Here is a 22982-nt window from a genome sequence, read left to right on the forward strand (position 1 = left end):
AGGCCAAAATCTACAGGTAGGCACTGCGCAAAAAACTCCTCTGTTTTCTTTCAAAAATTTGGATGTGTCCACGTTGCGCTTTGGGGCGTTTCCTGTCGCGGGCGCTAGGCCTAGCCACACAAGTGAGGTATCATTTTTATCGGGAGACTTGGGGGAACACTGGGTGGAAGGAAATATGTGGCTCCTCTCAGATTCCAGAACTTTCTGCCACAGAAATGTGAGGAACATGTGTTTTTTTAGCCAAATTTTGAGGTTTGCAAAGGATTCTGGGTAACAGAACCTGGTCCAAGTCCCGCAAGTCACCCCATCTTGGATTCCCCTAGGTCTCTAGTTTTCAGAAATGCACAGGTTTGGTTGGTTTCCCTAGGTGCCGGCTGAGCTAGAGGCCAAAATCTACAGGTAGGCACTTCGCAAAAAACACCTCTGTTTTCTTTCAAAAATTTGGATGTGTCCTCGTTGCACTTTGGGGCGTTTTCTGTCGCGGGCGCTAGGCCTACCCACACAAGTGAGGTATCATTTTTATCGGGAGACTTGGGGGAACGCTGGGTGGAAGGAAATTTGTGGCTCCTCTCAGATTCCAGAACTTTCTGCCACAGAAATGTGAGGAACATGTGTTTTTTTAGCCAAATTGTGAGGTTTGCAAAGGATTCTGGGTAACAGAACCTGGTCCGAGCCCCGCAAGTCACCCCTCCTTGGATTCCCCTAGGTCTCTAGTTTTCAGAAATGCACAGGTTTAGTAGTTTTCCCTAGGTGCCGGCTAAGCTAGAGGCCAAAATCTACAGGTAAGCACTTAGCAAAAAACACCTCTGTTTTCTTTCAAAAATTTGGATGTGTCCACGTTGCGCTTTGGGGCGTTTCCTGTCGCGGGCGCTAGGCCTAACCACACAAGTGAGGTATCATTTTTATCGGGAGACTTGGGGGAACGCTGGGTGGAAGGAAATTTGTGGCTCCTCTCAGATTCCAGAACTTTCTGCCATAGAAATGTGAGGAACATGTGTTTTTTTAGCCAAATTTTGAGGTTTGCAAAGGATTCTGGGTAACAGAACCTGGTCCGAGCCCCGCAAGTCACCCCATCTTGGATTCCCCTAGGTCTCTAGTTTTCAGAAATGCACAGGTTTGGTTGGTTTCCCTAGGTGCCGGCTGAGCTAGAGGCCAAAATCTACAGGTAGGCACTTCGCAAAAAACACCTCTGTTTTCTTTCAAAAATTTGGATGTGTCCTCGTTGCGCTTTGGGGCGTTTTCTGTCGCGGGCGCTAGGCCTACCCACACAAGTGAGGTATCATTTTTATCGGAAGACATGGGGGAACGCTGGGTGGAAGGAAATTTGTGGCTCCTCTCAGATTCCAGAACTTTCTGCCACAGAAATGTGAGGAACATGTGTTTTTTTAGCCAAATTGTGAGGTTTGCAAAGGATTCTGGGTAACAGAACCTGGTCCGAGCCCCGCAAGTCACCCCTCCTTGGATTCCCCTAGGTCTCTAGTTTTCAGAAATGCACAGGTTTAGTAGTTTTCCCTAGGTGCCGGCTGAGCTAGAGGCCAAAATCTACAGGTAGGCACTTCGCAAAAAACACCTCTGTTTTCTTTCAAAAATTTGGATGTGTCCACGTTGCGCTTTGGGGCGTTTCCTGTCGCGGGCGCTAGGCCTAACCACACAAGTGAGGTATCATTTTTATCGGGAGACTTGGGGGAACGCTGGGTGGAAGGAAATTTGTGGCTCCTCTCAGATTCCAGAACTTTCTGCCATAGAAATGTGAGGAACATGTGTTTTTTTAGCCAAATTTTGAGGTTTGCAAAGGATTCTGGGTAACAGAACCTGGTCCGAGCCCCGCAAGTCACCCCTCCTTGGATTCCCCTAGGTCTCTAGTTTTCAGAAATGCACAGGTTTGGTGGGTTTCCCTAGGTGCCGGCTGAGCTAGAGGCCAAAATCTACAGGTAGGCACTTCGCAAAAAACACCTCTGTTTTCTTTCAAAAATTTGGATGTGTCCACCTTGCGCTTTGGGACGTTTCCTGTCGCGGGCGCTAGGCCTACCCACACAAGTGAGGTATCATTTTTATCGGGAGACTTGGGGGAACGCTGGGTGGAAGGAAATTTGTGGCTCCTCTCAGATTCCAGAACTTTCTGCCACAGAAATGTGAGGAACATGAGTTTTTTTAGGCAAATTTTGAGGTTTGCAAAGGATTCTGGGTAACAGAACCTGGTCCGAGCCCCGCAAGTCACTCCTCCTTGGATTCCCCTACGTCTCTAGTTTTCAGAAATGCACAGGTTTGGTAGGTTTCCCTAGGTGCCGGCTGAGCTAGAGGCCAAAATCTACAGGTAGGCACTTCGCAAAAAACTCCTCCTGTTTTCTTAAAAAAATTTGGATGTGTCCACGTTGCGCTTTAAGGCGTTTCCTGTCGCGGGCACTACGCCTACCCACACAAGTGAGGTACAATTTTTATCGGGAGACTTGGGGGAACGCTGGGTGGAAGGAAATTTGTGGCTCCTCTCAGATTCCAGAACTTTCTGCCACAGAAATGTGAGGAACATGTGTTTTTTTAGCCAAATTTTGAGGTTTGCAAAGGATTCTGGGTAACAGAACCTGGTCCGAGACCCGCAAGTCACCCCATCTTGGATTCCCCTAGGTCTCTAGTTTTCAGAAATGCACAGGTTTGGTAGGTTTCCCTAGGTGCCGGCTGAGCTAGAGGCCAAAATCTACAGGTAGGCACTTCGCAAAAAACACCTCTGTTTTCTTTCAAAAATGTGGATGTGTCCACGTTGCGCTTTGGGGAGTTTCCTGTTGCGGGCGCTAGGCCTACCCACACAAGTGAGGTATCATTTTTATTGGGAGTCTTGGGAGAACGCTTCGTGGAAGGAAATTTGTGGCTCCTCTCAGATTCCAGAACTTTCTGCCACAGAAATGTGAGGAACATGTGTTTTTTTAGCCAAATTTTGAGGTTTGCAAAGGATTCTGGGTAACAGAACCTGGTCCGAGCCCCGCAAGTCACACCATCTTGGATTCCCCTAGGTCTCTAGTTTTCAGAAATGCAAAGGTTTGGTGGGTTTCCCTAGGTGCCGGCTGAGCTAGAGGCCAAAATCTAAAGGTAGGCATTTCGCCAAAAACACCTCTGTTTTCTTTCAAAAATTTGGATGTGTCCACGTTGCGCTTTGGGGCGTTTCCTGTCGCGGGCGCTAGGCCTACCCACACAAGTGAGGTATCATTTTTATCGGGAGACTTGGGAGAACGCTGGGTGTATGGAAATTTGTGGCTCCTCTCAGATTCCAGAACTTTCTGCCACAGAAATGTGAGGGACATGTGTTTTTTTAGCCAAATTTTGAGGTTTGCAAAGGATTCTGGGTAACAGAACCTGGTCCGAGCCCCGCAAGTCACACCATCTTGGGTTCCCCTAGGTCTCTAGTTTTCAGAAATGCAGAGGTTTGGTAGGTTTCCCTAGGTGCCGGCTGAGCTAGAGGCCAAAATCTACAGGTAGGCACTTCGCAAAAAACACCTCTGTTTTCTTTCAAAAATTTGGATGTGTCCACGTTGCGCTTTGGGGCGTTTCCTGTCGCGGGCGCTAGGCCTACCCACACAAGTGAGGTATCATTTTTATCGGGAGACTTGGGGGAACGCTGGGTGGAAGGAAATTCGTGGCTCCTCTCAGATTCCAGAACTTTCTACCACAGAAATGTGAGGAACATGTGTTTTTTTAGCCAAATTTTGAGGTTTGCAAAGGATTCTGGGTAACAGAACCTGGTCCGAGCCCCGCAAGTCACCCCATCTTGGATTCCCCTAGGTGTCTAGTTTTCAGAAATGCACAGGTTTGGTAGGTTTCCCTAGGTGCCGGCTGAGCTAGAGGTCAAAATCTACAAGTAGGCACTTCGCAAAAAACACCTCTGTTTTCTTTAAAAAATGTGGATGTGTCCACGTTTCGCTTTGGGGCGTTTCCTGTTGCGGGCGCTAGGCCTACCCACACAAGTGAGGTATCATTTTTATTGGGAGACTTGGGGGAACGCTTCGTGGAAGGAAATTTGTGGCTCCTCTCAGATTCCAGAACTTTCTGCCACAGAAATGTGAGGAACATGTGTTTTTTTAGCCAAATTTTGAGGTTTGCAATGGATTCTGGGTAACAGAACCTGGTCCGAGCCCCGCAAGTCACCCCTCCTTGGATTCCCCTAGGTCTCTAGTTTTCAGAAATGCACAGGTTTTGTGGATTTCCCTAGGTGCCGGCTGAGCTAGAGGCCAAAATCTACAGGTAGGCATTTCGCAATAAACACCTCTGTTTTCTTTCAAACATTTGGATGTGTCCACGTTGCGCTTTGGGGCGTTTCCTGTCGCGGGCTCTAGGCCTACCCACACAAGTGAGGTATCATTTTTATCGGGAGACTTGGGGGAACGCTGGGTTGAAGGAAATTTGTGGCTCCTCTCAGATTCCAGAACTTTCTGCCACAGAAATGTGAGGAATATGTGTTTTTGTAGGCAAATTTTGAGGTTTGCAAAGGATTCTGGGTAACAGAACCTGGTCCGAGCCCCGCAAGTCACCCCTCCTTGGATTCCCCTAGGTCTCTAGTTTTCAGAAATGCACAGGTTTGGTAGGTTTCCTAGGTGCTGGCTGAGCTAGAGGCCAAAATCTACAGGTAGGCACTTCGCAAAAAACACCTCCTGTTATCTTTAAAACATTTGGATGTGTCCACGTTGCGCTTTGGGGCGTTTCCTGTCGCGGGCGCTAGGTCTACCCACACAAGTGAGGTATCATTTTTATCGGGAGACTTGGGGGAACGGTGGGTGGAAGGAAATTTGTGGCTCGTCTCAGATTCCAGCTGTTTCTGCCACAGAAATGTGAGGAACATGTGTTTTTTTTGGCCAAATTTTGAGGTTTGCAAAGGATCCTGGGTAACAGAACCTGGTCCGAGCCCCGCAAGTCACCCCTCCTTGGATTCCCCTAGGTCTCTAGTTTTCAGAAATGCAAAGGTTTGGTGGGTTTCCCTAGGTGCCGGCTGAGCTAGAGGCCAAAATCTACAGGTAGGCACTTCGCAAAAAACACCTCTGTTTTCTTTCAAAAATGTGGATGTGTCCACGTTGCGCTTTGGGGCGTTTCCTGTCGCGGGCGCGAGGCCTACCCACACAAGTGGGGTATCATTTTTATCAGGAGACTTGGGGGAACGCTGGGTGGAAGGAAATGTGTGGCTCTTCTCAGATTCCAGAACTTTCTGCCTCACAAATGTGAGGAACATGTGTTTTTTTAGCCAAATTTTGAGGTTTGCAAAGGATTCTGGGTAACAGAACCTGGTCCGAGCCCCGCAAGTCACTCCATCTTGGATTCCCCTAGGTCTTTAGTTTTCAGAAATGCAGAGGTTTGGTAGGTGTCCCTAAGTGCCGGCTGAGCTAGAGGCCAAAATCTCCAGGTAGGCACTTCGCAAAAAACACCTCTGTTTTCTTTCAAAAATGTGGATGTGTCCACGTTGCGCTTTGGGGTGTTTCCTGTCGCGGGCGCTAGGCCTACCCACACAAGTGGGGTATAATTTTTATCAGGAGACTTGGGGGAACGCTGGGTGAAAGCAAATTTGTGGCTCCTCTCAGATTCCAGAACTTTCTGCCACAGAAATGTGAGGAACATGTGTTTTTTTAGCCAAATCGTGAGGTTTGCAAAGGATTCTGGGTAACAGAACCTGGACCGAGCCCCGCAAGTCACCCCTCCTTGGATTCCCCTAGGTCTCTAGTTTTCAGAAATGCACAGGTTTGGTAGGTTTCCCTAGGTGCCGTCTGAGCTAGAGGCCAAAATCTACAGGTAGGCACTTCGCAAAAAACACCTCCTGTTTTCTTTCAAAAATTCGGATGTGTCCACGTTGCGCTTTGGGGCTTTTCCTGTCGCGGGCGCTAGGCCTACCCACACAAGTGAGGTATAATTTTTATCGGGAGACATGGGGGAACGCTGGGTGGAAGGAAATTTGTGGCTCCTCTCAGATTCCAGAACTTTCTGCCACAGAAATGTGAGGAACATGTGTTTTTTTAGCCAAATTGTGAGGTTTGAAAAGGATTCTGGGTAACAGAACCTGGTCCGACCCCGCAAGTCACACCATCTTGGATTCCCCTAGGTCTCTAGTTTTCAGAAATGCAGAGGTTTGGTAGGTTTCCCTAGGTGCCGGCTGAGCTAGAGGCCAAAATCTACAGGTAGGCACTTCGCAAAAAACACCTCTGTTTTCTTTAAAAAATTTGGATGTGTCCACGTTGCGCTTTGGTGCGTTTCCTGACGCGGGCACTACGCCTACCCACACAAGTGAGGTATCATTTTTATCGGGAGACATGGGGGAACGCTGGGTGGAAGGAAATTTGTGGCTCCTCTCTGATTCCAGAACTTTCTCCCACAGAAATGTGAGGAACATGTGTTTTTTTAGCCAAATTTTGAGGTTTGCAAAGGATTCTGGGTAACAGAACCTGGTCCGAGCCCCGCAATCACCCCTCCTTGGATTCCCCTAGGTCTCTAGTTTTCAGAAATGCATAGGTTTGGTAGGTTTCCCTAGGTGCCGGCTGAGCTAGAGGCCAAAATCTACAGGTAGGCACTTCGCAAAAAACACCTCTGTGTTCTTTAAAAAATTTGGATGTGTCCACGTTGCGCTTTGGGGCGTTTCCTGTCGCGGGCGCTAGGCCTACCCACACAAGTGAGGTATCATTTTTATCGGGAGACTTGGGGGAACGCTGGGTGGAAGGAAATTTGTGGCTCCTGTCCGATTCCAGAACTTTCTACCACAGAAATGTGAGGAACATGTGTTTTTTTAGCCAAATTTTGAGGTTTGCAAAGGATTCTGGGTAACAGAACCTGCTCCGAGCCCTGCAAGTCATCCCTCCTTGGACTCCCCTAGGTCTCTAGTTTTCAGAAATGCACAGGTTTGGCAGGTTTCCCTAGGTACCGGCTGAGCTAGAGGCCAAAATCTACAGGTAGGCACTGCGCAAAAAACTCCTCTGATTTCTTTCAAAAATTTGGATGTGTCCACGTTGCGCTTTGGGGCGTTTCCTGTCGCGGGCGCTAGGCCTAGCCACACAAGTGAGGTATCATTTTTATCGGGAGACTTGGGGGAACGCTGGGTGGAAGGAAATATGTGGCTCCTCTCAGATTCCAGAACTTTCTGCCACAGAAATGTGAGGAACATGTGTTTTTTTTGCCAAATTTTGAGGTTTGCAAAGGATTCTGGGTAACAGAACCTGGTCCGAGCCCCGCAAGTCACCCCATCTTGGATTCCCCTAGGTCTCTAGTTTTCAGAAATGCACAGGTTTGGTTGGTTTCCCTAGGTGCCGGCTGAGCTAGAGGCCAAAATCTACAGGTAGGCACTTCGCAAAAAACACCTCTGTTTTCTTTCATAAATTTGGATGTGTCCTCGTTGCGCTTTGGGGCGTTTTCTGTCGCGGGCGCTAGGCCTACCCACACAAGTGAGGTATCATTTTTATCGGGAGACTTGGGGGAACGCTGGGTGGAAGGAAATTTGTGGCTCCTCTCAGATTTCAGAACTTTCTGCCACAGAAATGTGAGGAACATGTGTTTTTTTAGCCAAATTGTGAGGTTTGCAAAGGATTCTGGGTAACAGAACCTGGTCCGAGCCCCGCAAGTCACCCCTCCTTGGATTCCCCTAGGTCTCTAGTTTTCAGAAATGCACAGGTTTAGTAGTTTTCCCTAGGTGCCGGCTGAGCTAGAGGCCAAAATCTACAGGTAGGCACTTCGCAAAAAACACCTCTGTTTTCTTTCAAAAATTTGGATGTGTCCACGTTGCGCTTTGGGGCGTTTCCTGTCGCGGGCGCTAGGCCTAACCACACAAGTGAGGTATCATTTTTATCGGGAGACTTGGGGGAACGCTGGGTGGAAGGAAATTTGTGGCTCCTCTCAGATTCCAGAACTTTCTGCCATAGAAATGTGAGGAACATTTGTTTTTTTAGCCAAATTTTGAGGTTTGCAAAGGATTCTGGGTAACAGAACCTGGTCCGAGCCCCGCAAGTCACCCCATCTTGGATTCCCCTAGGTCTCTAGTTTTCAGAAATGCACAGGTTTGGTTGGTTTCCCTAGGTGCCGGCTGAGCTAGAGGCCAAAATCTACAGGTAGGCACTTCGCAAAAAACACCTCTGTTTTCTTTCAAAAATTTGGATGTGTCCTCGTTGCGCTTTGGGGCGTTTTCTGTCGCGGGCGCTAGGCCTACCCACACAAGTGAGGTATCATTTTTATCGGGAGACTTGGGGGAACGCTGGGTGGAAGGAAATTTGTGGCTCCTCTCAGATTCCAGAACTTTCTGCCACAGAAATGTGAGGAACATGTGTTTTTTTAGCCAAATTGTGAGGTTTGCAAAGGATTCTGGGTAACAGAACCTGGTCTGAGCCCCGCAAGTCACCCCTCCTTGGATTCCCCTAGGTCTCTAGTTTTCAGAAATGCACAGGTTTAGTAGTTTTCCCTAGGTGCCGGCTGAGCTAGAGGCCAAAATCTACAGGTAGGCACTTCGCAAAAAACACCTCTGTTTTCTTTCAAAAATTTGGATGTGTCCTCGTTGCGCTTTGGGGCGTTTTCTGTCGCGGGCGCTAGGCCTACCCACACAAGTGAGGTATCATTTTTATCGGGAGACTTGGGGGAACGCTGGGTGGAAGGAAATTTGTGGCTCCTCTCAGATTCCAGAACTTTCTGCCACAGAAATGTGAGGAACATGTGTTTTTTTAGCCAAATTGTGAAGTTTGCAAAGGATTCTGGGTAACAGAACCTGGTCCGAGCCCCGCAAGTCACCCCTCCTTGGATTCCCCTAGGTCTCTAGTTTTCAGAAATGCACAGGTTTAGTAGTTTTCCCTAGGTGCCGGCTGAGCTAGAGGCCAAAATCTACAGGTAGGCACTTCGCAAAAAACACCTCTGTTTTCTTTCAAAAATCTGGATGTGTCCACGTTGCGCTTTGGGGCGTTTCCTGTCGCGGGCGCTAGGCCTAACCACACAAGTGAGGTATCATTTTTATCGGGAGACTTGGGGGAACGCTGGGTGGAAGGAAATTTGTGGCTCCTCTCAGATTCCAGAACTTTCTGCCATAGAAATGTGAGGAACATGTGTTTTTTTCGCCAAATTTTGAGGTTTGCAAAGGATTCTGGGTAACAGAACCTGGTCCGAGCCACGCAAGTCACCCCATCTTGGATTCCCCTAGGTCTCTAGTTTTCAGAAATGCACAGGTTTGGTTGGTTTCCCTAGGTGCCGGCTGAGCTAGAGGCCAAAATCTACAGGTAGGCACTTCGCAAAAAACACCTCTGTTTTCTTTCAAAAATTTGGATGTGTCCTCGTTGCGCTTTGGGGCGTTTTCTGTCGCGGGCGCTAGGCCTACCCACACAAGTGAGGTATCATTTTTATCGGGAGACTTGGGGGAACGCTGGGTGGAAGGAAATTTGTGGCTCCTCTCAGATTCCAGAACTTTCTGCCATAGAAATGTGAGGAACATGTGTTTTTTTAGCCAAATTTTGAGGTTTGCAAAGGATTCTGGGTAACAGAACCTGGTCCGAGCCCCGCAAGTCACCCCTCCTTGGATTCCCCTAGGTCTCTAGTTTTCAGAAATGTACAGGTTTAGTAGGATTCCCTAGTTGCCGGCTGAGCTAGAGGCCAAAATCTACAGGTAGGCACTTCGCAAAAAACACCTCCTGTTTTCTTTCAAAAATTTGGATGTGTCCACGTTGCGCTTTGGGGCGTTTCCTGTCGCGGGCGCTAGGCCTACCCACACAAGTGAGGTATCATTTTTATCGGGAGACTTGGGGGAACGCTGGGTTGAAGCAAATTTGTGGCTCCTCTCAGATTCCAGAACTTTCTGCCACAGAAATGTGAGGAACATGTGTTTTTTTAGCCAAATCGTGAGGTTTGCAAAGGATTCTGGGTAACAGAACCTGGTCCGAGCCCCGCAAGTCACCCCTCCTTGGATTCCCCTAGGTCTCTAGTTTTCAGAAATGCACAGGTTTAGTAGTTTTCCCTAGGTGCCGGCTGAGCTAGAGGCCAAAATCTACAGGTAGGCACTTCGCAAAAAACACCTCTGTTTTCTTTCAAAAATGTGGATGTGTCCACGTTGCGCTTTGGGGCGTTTCCTGTTGCGGGCGCTAGGCCTAACCACACAAGTGAGGTATCATTTTTATCGGGAGACTTGGGGGAACGCTGGGTGGAAGGAAATTTGTGGCTCCTCTCAGATTCCAGAACTTTCTGCCATAGAAATGTGAGGAACATGTGTTTTTTTAGCCAAATTTTGAGGTTTGCAAAGGATTCTGGGTAACAGAACCTGGTCCGAGCCCCGCAAGTCACCCCTCCTTGGATTCCCCTAGGTCTCTAGTTTTCAGAAATGCACAGGTTTAGTAGTTTTCCCTAGGTGCCGGCTGAGCTAGAGGCCAAAATCTACAGGTAGGCACTTCGCAAAAAACACCTCTGTTTTCTTTCAAAAATGTGGATGTGTCCACGTTGCGCTTTGGGGCGTTTCCTGTCGCGGGCGCTAGGCCTAACCACACAAGTGAGGTATCATTTTTATCGGGAGACTTGGGGGAACGCTGTGTGGAAGGAAATTTGTGGCTCCTCTCAGATTCCAGAACTTTCTGCCATAGAAATGTGAGGAACATGTGTTTTTTTAGCCAAATTTTGAGGTTTGCAAAGGATTCTGGGTAACAGAACCTGGTCCGAGCCCCGCAAGTCACCCCATCTTGGATTCCCCTAGGTCTCTAGTTTTCAGAAATGCACAGGTTTGGTTGGTTTCCCTAGGTGCCGGCTGAGCTAGAGGCCAAAATCTACAGGTAGGCACTTCGCAAAAAACACCTCTGTTTTCTTTCAAAAATTTGGATGTGTCCTCGTTGCGCTTTGGGGCGTTTTCTGTCGCGGGCGCTAGGCCTACCCACACAAGTGAGGTATCATTTTTATCGGGAGACTTGGGGGAACGCTGGGTGGAAGGAAATTTGTGGCTCCTCTCAGATTCCAGAACTTTCTGCCACAGAAATGTGAGGAACATGTGTTTTATTAGCCAAATTGTGAGGTTTGCAAAGGATTCTGGGTAACAGAACCTGGTCCGAGCCCCGCAAGTCACCCCTCCTTGGATTCCCCTAGGTCTCTAGTTTTCAGAAATGCACAGGTTTAGTAGTTTTCCCTAGGTGCCGGCTGAGCTAGAGGCCAAAATCTACAGGTAGGCACTTCGCAAAAAACACCTCTGTTTTCTTTCAAAAATGTGGATGTGTCCACGTTGCGCTTTGGGGCGTTTCCTGTCGCGGGCGCTAGGCCTAACCACACAAGTGAGGTATCATTTTTATCGGGAGACTTGGGGGAACACTGGGTGGAAGGAAATTTGTGGCTCCTCTCAGATTCCAGAACTTTCTGCCATAGAAATGTGAGGAACATGTGTTTTTTTCGCCAAATTTTGAGGTTTGCAAAGGATTCTGGGTAACAGAACCTGGTCCGAGCCCCGCAAGTCACCCCATCTTGGATTCCCCTAGGTCTCTAGTTTTCAGAAATGCACAGGTTTGGTTGGTTTCCCTAGGTGCCGGCTGAGCTAGAGGCCAAAATCTACAGGTAGGCACTTCGCAAAAAACACCTCTGTTTTCTTTCAAAAATTTGGATGTGTCCTCGTTGCGCTTTGGGGCGTTTTCTGTCGCGGGCGCTAGGCCTACCCACACAAGTGAGGTATCATTTTTATCGGGAGACTTGGGGGAACGCTGGGTGGAAGGAAATTTGTGGCTCCTCTCAGATTCCAGAACTTTCTGCCACAGAAATGTGAGGAACATGTGTTTTTTTAGCCAAATTGTGAGGTTTGCAAAGGATTCTGGGTAACAGAACCTGGTCCGAGCCCCGCAAGTCACCCCTCCTTGGATTCCCCTAGGTCTCTAGTTTTCAGAAATGCACAGGTTTAGTAGGATTCCCTAGTTGCCGGCTGAGCTAGAGGCCAAAATCTACAGGTAGGCACTTCGCAAAAACACCTCCTGTTTTCTTTCAAAAATTTGGATGTGTCCACGTTGCGCTTTGGGGCGTTTCCTGTCGCGGGCGCTAGGCCTACCCACACAAGTGAGGTATCATTTTTATCGGGAGACTTGGGGGAACGCTGGGTGGAAGCAAATTTGTGGCTCCTCTCAGATTCCAGAACTTTCTGCCACAGAAATGTGAGGAACATGTGTTTTTTTAGCCAAATCGTGAGGTTTGCAAAGGATTCTGGGTAACAGAACCTGGTCCGAGCCCCGCAAGTCACCCCTCCTTGGATTCCCCTAGGTCTCTAGTTTTCAGAAATGCACAGGTTTGGTAGGTTTCCCTAGGTGCCGTCTGAGCTAGAGGCCAAAATCTACAGGTAGGCACTTCGCAAAAAACACCTCCTGTTTTCTTTCAAAAATTCGGATGTGTCCACGTTGCGCTTTGGGACTTTTCCTGTCGCGGGCACTAGGCCTACCCACACAAGTGAGGTATAATTTTTATCGGGAGACATGGGGGAACGCTGGGTGGAAGGAAATTTGTGGCTCCTCTCAGATTCCAGAACTTTCTGCCACAGAAATGTGAGGAACATGTGTTTTTTTAGCCAAATTGTGAGGTTTGAAAAGGATTCTGGGTAACAGAACCTGGTCCGACCCCGCAAGTCACACCATCTTGGATTCCCCTAGGTCTCTAGTTTTCAGAAATGCAGAGGTTTGGTAGGTTTCCCTAGGTGCCGGCTGAGCTAGAGGCCAAAATCTACAGGTAGGCACTTCGCAAAAAACACCTCTGTTTTCTTTAAAAAATTTGGATGTGTCCACGTTGCGCTTTGTTGCGTTTCCTGACGCGGGCACTACGCCTACCCACACAAGTGAGGTATCATTTTTATCGGGAGACATGGGGGAACGCTGGGTGGAAGGAAATTTGTGGCTCCTCTATGATTCCAGAACTTTCTCCCACAGAAATGTGAGGAACATGTGTTTTTTAGCCAAATTTTGAGGTTTGCAAAGGATTCTGGGTAACAGAACCTGGTCCGAGCCCCGCAATCACCCCTCCTTGGATTCCCCTAGGTCTCTAGTTTTCAGAAATGCATAGGTTTGGTAGGTTTCCCTAGGTGCCGGCTGAGCTAGAGGCCAAAATCTACAGGTAGGCACTTCGCAAAAAACACCTCTGTGTTCTTTCAAAAATTTGGATGTGTCCACGTTGCGCTTTGGGACGTTTCCTGTCGCGGGCGCTAGGCCTACCCACACAAGTGAGGTATCATTTTTATCGGGAGACTTGGGGGAACGCTGGGTGGAAGGAAATTTGTGGCTCCTGTCCGATTCCAGAACTTTCTACCACAGAAATGTGAGGAACATGTGTTTTTTTAGCCAAATTTTGAGGTTTGCAAAGGATTCTGGGTAACAGAACCTGCTCCGAGCCCCGCAAGTCATCCCTCCTTGGACTCCCCTAGGTCTCTAGTTTTCAGAAATGCACAGGTTTGGCAGGTTTCCCTAGGTGCCGGCTGAGCTAGAGGCCAAAATCTACAGGTAGGCACTGCGCAAAAAACTCCTCTGTTTTCTTTCAAAAATTTGGATGTGTCCACGTTGCGCTTTGGGGCGTTTCCTGTCGCGGGCGCTAGCCCTAGCCACACAAGTGAGGTATCATTTTTATCGGGAGACTTGGGGGAACGCTGGGTGGAAGGAAATATGTGGTTCCTCTCAGATTCCAGAACTTTCTGCCACAGAAATGTGAGGAACATGTGTTTTTTTAGCCAAATTTTGAGGTTTGCAAAGGATTCTGGGTAACAGAACCTGGTCCAAGCCCCGCAAGTCACCCCATCTTGGATTCCCCTACGTCTCTAGTTTTCAGAAATGCACAGGTTTGGTAGGTTTCCCTAGGTGCCGGCTGAGCTAGAGGCCAAAATCTACAGGTAGGCACTTCGCAAAAAACACCTCTGTTTTCTTTCAAAAATTTGGATGTGTCCACGTTGCGCTTTGGGGCGTTTCCTGTCGCGGGCGCTAGGCCTAACCACACAAGTGAGGTATCATTTTTATCGGGAGACTTGGGGGAACGCTGGGTGGAAGGAAATTTGTGGCTCCTCTCAGATTCCAGAACTTTCTGCCATAGAAATGTGAGGAACATGTGTTTTTTTAGCCAAATTTTGAGGTTTGCAAAGGATTCTGGGTAACAGAACCTGGTCCGAGCCCCGCAAGCCACCCCATCTTGGATTCCCCTAGGTCTCTAGTTTTCAGAAATGCACAGGTTTGGTTGGTTTCCCTAGGTGCCGGCTGAGCTAGAGGCCAAAATCTACAGGTAGGCACTTCGCAAAAAACACCTCTGTTTTCTTTCAAAAATTTGGATGTGTCCACCGTTGCGCTTTGGGGCGTTTTCTGTCGCGGGCGCTAGGCCTACCCACACAAGTGAGGTATCATTTTTATCGGAAGACTTGGGGGAACGCTGGGTGGAAGGAAATTTGTGGCTCCTCTCAGATTCCAGAACTTTCTGCCACAGAAATGTGAGGAACATGTGTTTTTTTAGCCAAATTGTGAGGTTTGCAAAGGATTCTGGGTAACAGAACCTGGTCCGAGCCCCGCAAGTCACCCCTCCTTGGATTCCCCTAGGTCTCTAGTTTTCAGAAATGCACAGGTTTGGTGGGTTTCCCTAGGTGCCGGCTGAGCTAGAGGCCAAAATCTACAGGTAGGCACTTCGCAAAAAACACCTCTGTTTTCTTTCAAAAATTTGGATGTGTCCACGTTGCGCTTTGGGGCGTTTCCTGTCGCGGGCGCTAGGCCTAACCACACAAGTGAGGTATCATTTTTATCGGGAGACTTGGGGGAACGCTGGGTGGAAGGAAATTTGTGGCTCCTCTCAGATTCCAGAACTTTCTGCCATAGAAATGTGAGGAACATGTGTTTTTTTAGCCAAATTTTGAGGTTTGCAAAGGATTCTGGGTAACAGAACCTGGTCCGAGCCCCGCAAGTCACCCCTCCTTGGATTCCCCTAGGTCTCTAGTTTTCAGAAATGCACAGGTTTGGTGGGTTTCCCTAGGTGCCGGCTGAGCTAGAGGCCAAAATCTACAGGTAGGCACTTCGCAAAAAACACCTCTGTTTTCTTTCAAAAATTTGGATGTGTCCACCTTGCGCTTTGGGACGTTTCCTGTCGCGGGCGCTAGGCCTACCCACACAAGTGAGGTATCATTTTTATCGGGAGACTTGGGGGAACGCTGGGTGGAAGGAAATTTGTGGCTCCTCTCAGATTCCAGAACTTTCTGCCACAGAAATGTGAGGAACATGTGTTTTTTTAGGCAAATTTTGAGGTTTGCAAAGGATTCTGGGTAACAGAACCTGGTCCGAGCCCCGCAAGTCACTCCTCCTTGGATTCCCCTACGTCTCTAGTTTTCAGAAATGCACAGGTTTGGTAGGTTTCCCTAGGTGCCGGCTGAGCTAGAGGCCAAAATCTACAGGTAGGCACTTCGCAAAAAACACCTCCTGTTTTCTTAAAAAAATTTGGATGTGTCCACGTTGCGCTTTAAGGCGTTTCCTGTCGCGGGCACTACGCCTAACCACACAAGTGAGGTACAATTTTTATCGGGAGACTTGGGGGAACGCTGGGTGGAAGGAAATTTGTGGCTCCTCTCAGATTCCAGAACTTTCTGCCACAGAAATGTGAGGAACATGTGTTTTTTTAGCCAAATTTTGAGGTTTGCAAAGGATTCTGGGTAACAGAACCTGGTCCGAGCCCCGCAAGTCACCCCATCTTGGATTCCCCTAGGTCTCTAGTTTTCAGAAATGCACAGGTTTGGTAGGTTTCCCTAGGTGCCGGCTGAGCTAGAGGCCAAAATCTACAGGTAGGCACTTTGCAAAAAACACCTCTGTTTTCTTTCAAAAATGTGGATGTGTCCACGTTGCGCTTTGGGGCGTTTCCTGTTGCGGGCGCTAGGCCTACCCACACAAGTGAGGTATCATTTTTATTGGGAGTCTTGGGGGAACGCTTCGTGGAAGGAAATTTGTGGCTCCTCTCAGATTCCAGAACTTTCTGCCACAGAAATGTGAGGAACATGTGTTTTTTTAGCCAAATTTTGAGGTTTGCAAAGGATTCTGGGTAACAGAACCTGGTCCGAGCCCCGCAAGTCACACCATCTTGGATTCCCCTAGGTCTCTAGTTTTCAGAAATGCAAAGGTTTGGTGGGTTTCCCTAGGTGCCGGCTGAGCTAGAGGCCAAAATCTAAAGGTAGGCATTTCGCCAAAAACACCTCTGTTTTCTTTCAAAAATTTGGGTGTGTCCACGTTGCGCTTTGGGGCGTTTCCTGTCGCGGGCGCTAGGCCTACCCACACAAGTGAGGTATCATTTTTATCGGGAGACTTGGGAGAACGCTGGGTGGATGGAAATTTGTGGCTCCTCTCAGATTCCAGAACTTTCTGCCACAGAAATGTGAGGGACATGTGTTTTTTTAGCCAAATTTTGAGGTTTGCAAAGGATTCTGGGTAACAGAACCTGGTCCGAGCCCCGCAAGTCACACCATCTTGGATTCCCCTAGGTCTCTAGTTTTCAGAAATGCAGAGGTTTGGTAGGTTTCCCTAGGTGCCGGCTGAGCTAGAGGCCAAAATCTACAGGTAGGCACTTCGCAAAAAACACCTCTGTTTTCTTTCAAAAATTTGGATGTGTCCACGTTGCGCTTTGGGACGTTTCCTGTCGCGGGCGCTAGGCCTACCCACACAAATGAGGTATCATTTTTATAGGGAGACTTGGGGGAACGCTGGGTGGAAGGAAATTCGTGGCTCCTCTCTGATTCCAGAACTTTCTAACACAGAAATGTGAGGAACATGTGTTTTTTTAGCCAAATTTTGAGGTTTGCAAAGGATTCTGGGTAACAGAACCTGGTCCGAGCCGCGCAAGTCACCCCTCCTTGGATTCCCCTACTTCTCTAGTTTTCAGAAATGCACAGGTTTGGTAGGTTTCCCTAGGTGCCGGCTGAGCTAGAGGCCGAAATCTACAGGTAGGCACTTCGCAAAAAACACCTCCTGTTTTCTTTAAAAAATTTGGATGTGTCCACGTTGCGCTTTGGGGCGTTTCCTGTCGCGGGCACTACGCCTACCCACACAAGTGAGGTATCATTTTTATCGGGAGACTTGGGGGAACGCTGGGTGGAAGGAAATTTGTGGCTCCTCTCAGATTCCAGAACTTTCTGCCACAGAAATGTGAGGAACATGTGTTTTTTTAGCCAAATTTTGAGATTTGCAAAGGATTCTGGGTAACAGAACCTGGTCCGAGCCCCGCAAGTCACCCCATCTTGGATTCCCCTAGGTTTCTAGTTTTCAGAAATGCACAGGTTTGGTGGATTTCCCTAGGTGCCGGCTGAGCTAGAGGCCAAAATCTACAGGTAGGCATTTCGCAATAAACACCTCTGTTTTCTTTCAAACATTTGGATGTGTCCACGTTGCGCTTTGGGGCGTTTCCTGTCGCGGGCTCTAGGCCTACCCACACAAGTGAGGTATCATTTTTATCGGGAGACTTGGGGGAACGCTGGGTTGAAGGAAATTTGTGGCTCCTCTCAGATTCCAGAACTTTCTGCCACAGAAATGTGAGGAACATGTGTTTTTTTAGCCAAATTTTGAGGTTTGCAAAGGATTCTGGGTAACAGAACCTGCTCCGAGCCCCGCAAGTCATCCCTCCTTGGACTCCCCTAGGTCTCTAGTTTTCAGAAATGCACAGGTTTGGCAGGTTTCCCTAGGTGCCGGCTGAGCTAGAGGCCAAAATCTACAGGTAGGCACTGCGCAAAAAACTCCTCTGTTTTCTTTCAAAAATTTGGATGTGTCCACGTTGCGCTTTGGGGCGTTTCCTGTCGCGGGCGCTAGCCCTAGCCACACAAGTGAGGTATCATTTTTATCGGGAGACTTGGGGGAACGCTGGGTGGAAGGAAATATGTGGCTCCTCTCAGATTCCAGAACTTTCTGCCACAGAAATGTGAGGAACATGTGTTTTTTTAGCCAAATTTTGAGGTTTGCAAAGGATTCTGGGTAACAGAACCTGGTCCAAGCCCCGCAAGTCACCCCATCTTGGATTCCCCTACGTCTCTAGTTTTCAGAAATGCACAGGTTTGGTAGGTTTCCCTAGGTGCCGGCTGAGCTAGAGGCCAAAATCTACAGGTAGGCACTTCGCAAAAAACACCTCTGTTTTCTTTCAAAAATTTGGATGTGTCCACGTTGCGCTTTGGGGCGTTTCCTGTCGCGGGCGCTAGGCCTAACCACACAAGTGAGGTATCATTTTTATCGGGAGACTTGGGGGAACGCTGGGTGGAAGGAAATTTGTGGCTCCTCTCAGATTCCAGAACTTTCTGCCATAGAAATGTGAGGAACATGTGTTTTTTTAGCCAAATTTTGAGGTTTGCAAAGGATTCTGGGTAACAGAACCTGGTCCGAGCCCCGCAAGCCACCCCATCTTGGATTCCCCTAGGTCTCTAGTTTTCAGAAATGCACAGGTTTGGTTGGTTTCCCTAGGTGCCGGCTGAGCTAGAGGCCAAAATCTACAGGTAGGCACTTCGCAAAAAACACCTCTGTTTTCTTTCAAAAATTTGGATGTGTCCACGTTGCGCTTTGGGGCGTTTTCTGTCGCGGGCGCTAGGCCTACCCACACAAGTGAGGTATCATTTTTATCGGAAGACTTGGGGGAACGCTGGGTGGAAGGAAATTTGTGGCTCCTCTCAGATTCCAGAACTTTCTGCCACAGAAATGTGAGGAACATGTGTTTTTTTAGCCAAATTGTGAGGTTTGCAAAGGATTCTGGGTAACAGAACCTGGTCCGAGCCCCGCAAGTCACCCCTCCTTGGATTCCCCTAGGTCTCTAGTTTTCAGAAATGCACAGGTTTGGTGGGTTTCCCTAGGTGCCGGCTGAGCTAGAGGCCAAAATCTACAGGTAGGCACTTCGCAAAAAACACCTCTGTTTTCTTTCAAAAATTTGGATGTGTCCACGTTGCGCTTTGGGGCGTTTCCTGTCGCGGGCGCTAGGCCTAACCACACAAGTGAGGTATCATTTTTATCGGGAGACTTGGGGGAACGCTGGGTGGAAGGAAATTTGTGGCTCCTCTCAGATTCCAGAACTTTCTGCCATAGAAATGTGAGGAACATGTGTTTTTTTAGCCAAATTTTGAGGTTTGCAAAGGATTCTGGGTAACAGAACCTGGTCCGAGCCCCGCAAGTCACCCCTCCTTGGATTCCCCTAGGTCTCTAGTTTTCAGAAATGCACAGGTTTGGTGGGTTTCCCTAGGTGCCGGCTGAGCTAGAGGCCAAAATCTACAGGTAGGCACTTCGCAAAAAACACCTCTGTTTTCTTTCAAAAATTTGGATGTGTCCACCTTGCGCTTTGGGACGTTTCCTGTCGCGGGCGCTAGGCCTACCCACACAAGTGAGGTATCATTTTTATCGGGAGACTTGGGGGAACGCTGGGTGGAAGGAAATTTGTGGCTCCTCTCAGATTCCAGAACTTTCTGCCACAGAAATGTGAGGAACATGTGTTTTTTTAGGCAAATTTTGAGGTTTGCAAAGGATTCTGGGTAACAGAACCTGGTCCGAGCCCCGCAAGTCACTCCTCCTTGGATTCCCCTACGTCTCTAGTTTTCAGAAATGCACAGGTTTGGTAGGTTTCCCTAGGTGCCGGCTGAGCTAGAGGCCAAAATCTACAGGTAGGCACTTCGCAAAAAACACCTCCTGTTTTCTTAAAAAAATTTGGATGTGTCCACGTTGCGCTTTAAGGCGTTTCCTGTCGCGGGCACTACGCCTAACCACACAAGTGAGGTACAATTTTTATCGGGAGACTTGGGGGAACGCTGGGTGGAAGGAAATTTGTGGCTCCTCTCAGATTCCAGAACTTTCTGCCACAGAAATGTGAGGAACATGTGTTTTTTTAGCCAAATTTTGAGGTTTGCAAAGGATTCTGGGTAACAGAACCTGGTCCGAGCCCCGCAAGTCACCCCATCTTGGATTCCCCTAGGTCTCTAGTTTTCAGAAATGCACAGGTTTGGTAGGTTTCCCTAGGTGCCGGCTGAGCTAGAGGCCAAAATCTACAGGTAGGCACTTCGCAAAAAACACCTCTGTTTTCTTTCAAAAATGTGGATGTGTCCACGTTGCGCTTTGGGGCGTTTCCTGTTGCGGGCGCTAGGCCAACCCACACAAGTGAGGTATCATTTTTATTGGGAGTCTTGGGGGAACGCTTCGTGGAAGGAAATTTGTGGCTCCTCTCAGATTCCAGAACTTTCTGCCACAGAAATGTGAGGAACATGTGTTTTTTTAGCCAAATTTTGAGGTTTGCAAAGGATTCTGGGTAACAGAACCTGGTCCGAGCCCCGCAAGTCACACCATCTTGGATTCCCCTAGGTCTCTAGTTTTCAGAAATGCAAAGGTTTGGTGGGTTTCCCTAGGTGCCGGCTGAGCTAGAGGCCAAAATCTAAAGGTAGGCATTTCGCCAAAAACACCTCTGTTTTCTTTCAAAAATTTGGGTGTGTCCACGTTGCGCTTTGGGGCGTTTCCTGTCGCGGGCGCTAGGCCTACCCACACAAGTGAGGTATCATTTTTATCGGGAGACTTGGGAGAACGCTGGGTGGATGGAAATTTGTGGCTCCTCTCAGATTCCAGAACTTTCTGCCACAGAAATGTGAGGGACATGTGTTTTTTTAGCCAAATTTTGAGGTTTGCAAAGGATTCTGGGTAACAGAACCTGGTCCGAGCCCCGCAAGTCACACCATCTTGGATTCCCCTAGGTCTCTAGTTTTCAGAAATGCAGAGGTTTGGTAGGTTTCCCTAGGTGACGGCTGAGCTAGAGGCCAAAATCTACAGGTAGGCACTTCGCAAAAAACACCTCTGTTTTCTTTCAAAAATTTGGATGTGTCCACGTTGCGCTTTGGGACGTTTCCTGTCGCGGGCGCTAGGCCTACCCACACAAATGAGGTATCATTTTTATAGGGAGACTTGGGGGAACGCTGGGTGGAAGGAAATTCGTGGCTCCTCTCAGATTCCAGAACTTTCTAACACAGAAATGTGAGGAACATGTGTTTTTTTAGCCAAATTTTGAGGTTTGCAAAGGATTCTGGGTAACAGAACCTGGTCCGAGCCGCGCAAGTCACCCCTCCTTGGATTCCCCTACTTCTCTAGTTTTCAGAAATGCACAGGTTTGGTAGGTTTCCCTAGGTGCCGGCTGAGCTAGAGGCCGAAATCTACAGGTAGGCACTTCGCAAAAAACACCTCCTGTTTTCTTTAAAAAATTTGGATGTGTCCACGTTGCGCTTTGGGGCGTTTCCTGTCGCGGGCACTACGCCTACCCACACAAGTGAGGTATCATTTTTATCGGGAGACTTGGGGGAACGCTGGGTGGAAGGAAATTTGTGGCTCCTCTCAGATTCCAGAACTTTCTGCCACAGAAATGTGAGGAACATGTGTTTTTTTAGCCAAATTTTGAGATTTGCAAAGGATTCTGGGTAACAGAACCTGGTCCGAGCCCCGCAAGTCACCCCATCTTGGATTCCCCTAGGTTTCTAGTTTTCAGAAATGCACAGGTTTGGTGGATTTCCCTAGGTGCCGGCTGAGCTAGAGGCCAAAATCTACAGGTAGGCATTTCGCAATAAACACCTCTGTTTTCTTTCAAACATTTGGATGTGTCCACGTTGCGCTTTGGGGCGTTTCCTGTCGCGGGCTCTAGGCCTACCCACACAAGTGAGGTATCATTTTTATCGGGAGACTTGGGGGAACGCTGGGTTGAAGGAAATTTGTGGCTCCTCTCAGATTCCAGAACTTTCTGCCACAGAAATGTGAGGAATATGTGTTTTTTTAGGCAAATTTTGAGGTTTGCAAAGGATTCTGGGTAACAGAACCTGGTCCGAGCCCCGCAAGTCACCCCTCCTTGGATTCCCCTAGGTCTCTAGTTTTCAGAAATGCACAGGTTTGGTAGGTTTCCTAGGTGCCGGCTGAGCTAGAGGCCAAAATCTACAGGTAGGCACTTCGCAAAAAACACCTCCTGTTATCTTTAAAACATTTGGATGTGTCCACGTTGCGCTTTGGGGCGTTTCCTGTCGCGGGCGCTAGGTCTACCCACACAAGTGAGGTATCATTTTTATCGGGAGACTTGGGGGAACGGTGGGTGGAAGGAAATTTGTGGCTCGTCTCAGATTCCAGCTGTTTCTGCCACAGAAATGTGAGGAACATGTGTTTTTTTAGCCAAATTTTGAGGTTTGCAAAGGATTCTGGGTAACAGAACCTGGACCGAGCCCCGCAATCACCCCTCCTTGGATTCCCCTAGGTCTCTAGTTTTCAGAAATGCACAGGTTTGGTAGGTTTCCCTAGGTGCCGGCTGAGCTAGAGGCCAAAATCTACAGGTAGGCACTTCGCAAAAAACACCTCTGTTTTCTTTCAAAAATGTGGATGTGTCCACGTTGCGCTTTGGGGCGTTTCCTGTTGCGGGCGCTAGGCCTACCCACACAAGTGAGGTATCATTTTTATTGGGAGTCTTGGGGGAACGCTTCGTGGAAGGAAATTTGTGGCTCCTCTCAGATTCCAGAACTTTCTGCCACAGAAATGTGAGGAACATGTGTTTTTTTAGCCAAATTTTGAGGTTTGCAAAGGATTCTGGGTAACAGAACCTGGTCCGAGCCCCGCAAGTCACACCATCTTGGATTCCCCTAGGTCTCTAGTTTTCAGAAATGCAAAGGTTTGGTGGGTTTCCCTAGGTGCCGGCTGAGCTAGAGGCCAAAATCTAAAGATAGGCATTTCGCCAAAAACACCTCTGTTTTCTTTCAAAAATTTGGATGTGTCCACGTTGCGCTTTGGGGCGTTTCCTGTCGCGGGCGCTAGGCCTACCCACACAAGTGAGGTATCATTTTTATCGGGAGACTTGGGAGAACGCTGGGTGGATGGAAATTTGTGGCTCCTCTCAGATTCCAGAACTTTCTGCCACAGAAATGTGAGGGACATGTGTTTTTTTAGCCAAATTTTGAGGTTTGCAAAGGATTCTGGGTAACAGAACCTGGTCCGAGCCCCGCAAGTCACACCATCTTGGATTCCCCTAGGTCTCTAGTTTTCAGAAATGCAGAGGTTTGGTAGGTTTCCCTAGGTGCCGGCTGAGCT

Source organism: Pleurodeles waltl, chromosome 2_2 (genome assembly GCF_031143425.1).
Source record: "Pleurodeles waltl isolate 20211129_DDA chromosome 2_2, aPleWal1.hap1.20221129, whole genome shotgun sequence".
Lineage (NCBI taxonomy): Eukaryota > Metazoa > Chordata > Amphibia > Caudata > Salamandridae > Pleurodeles > Pleurodeles waltl.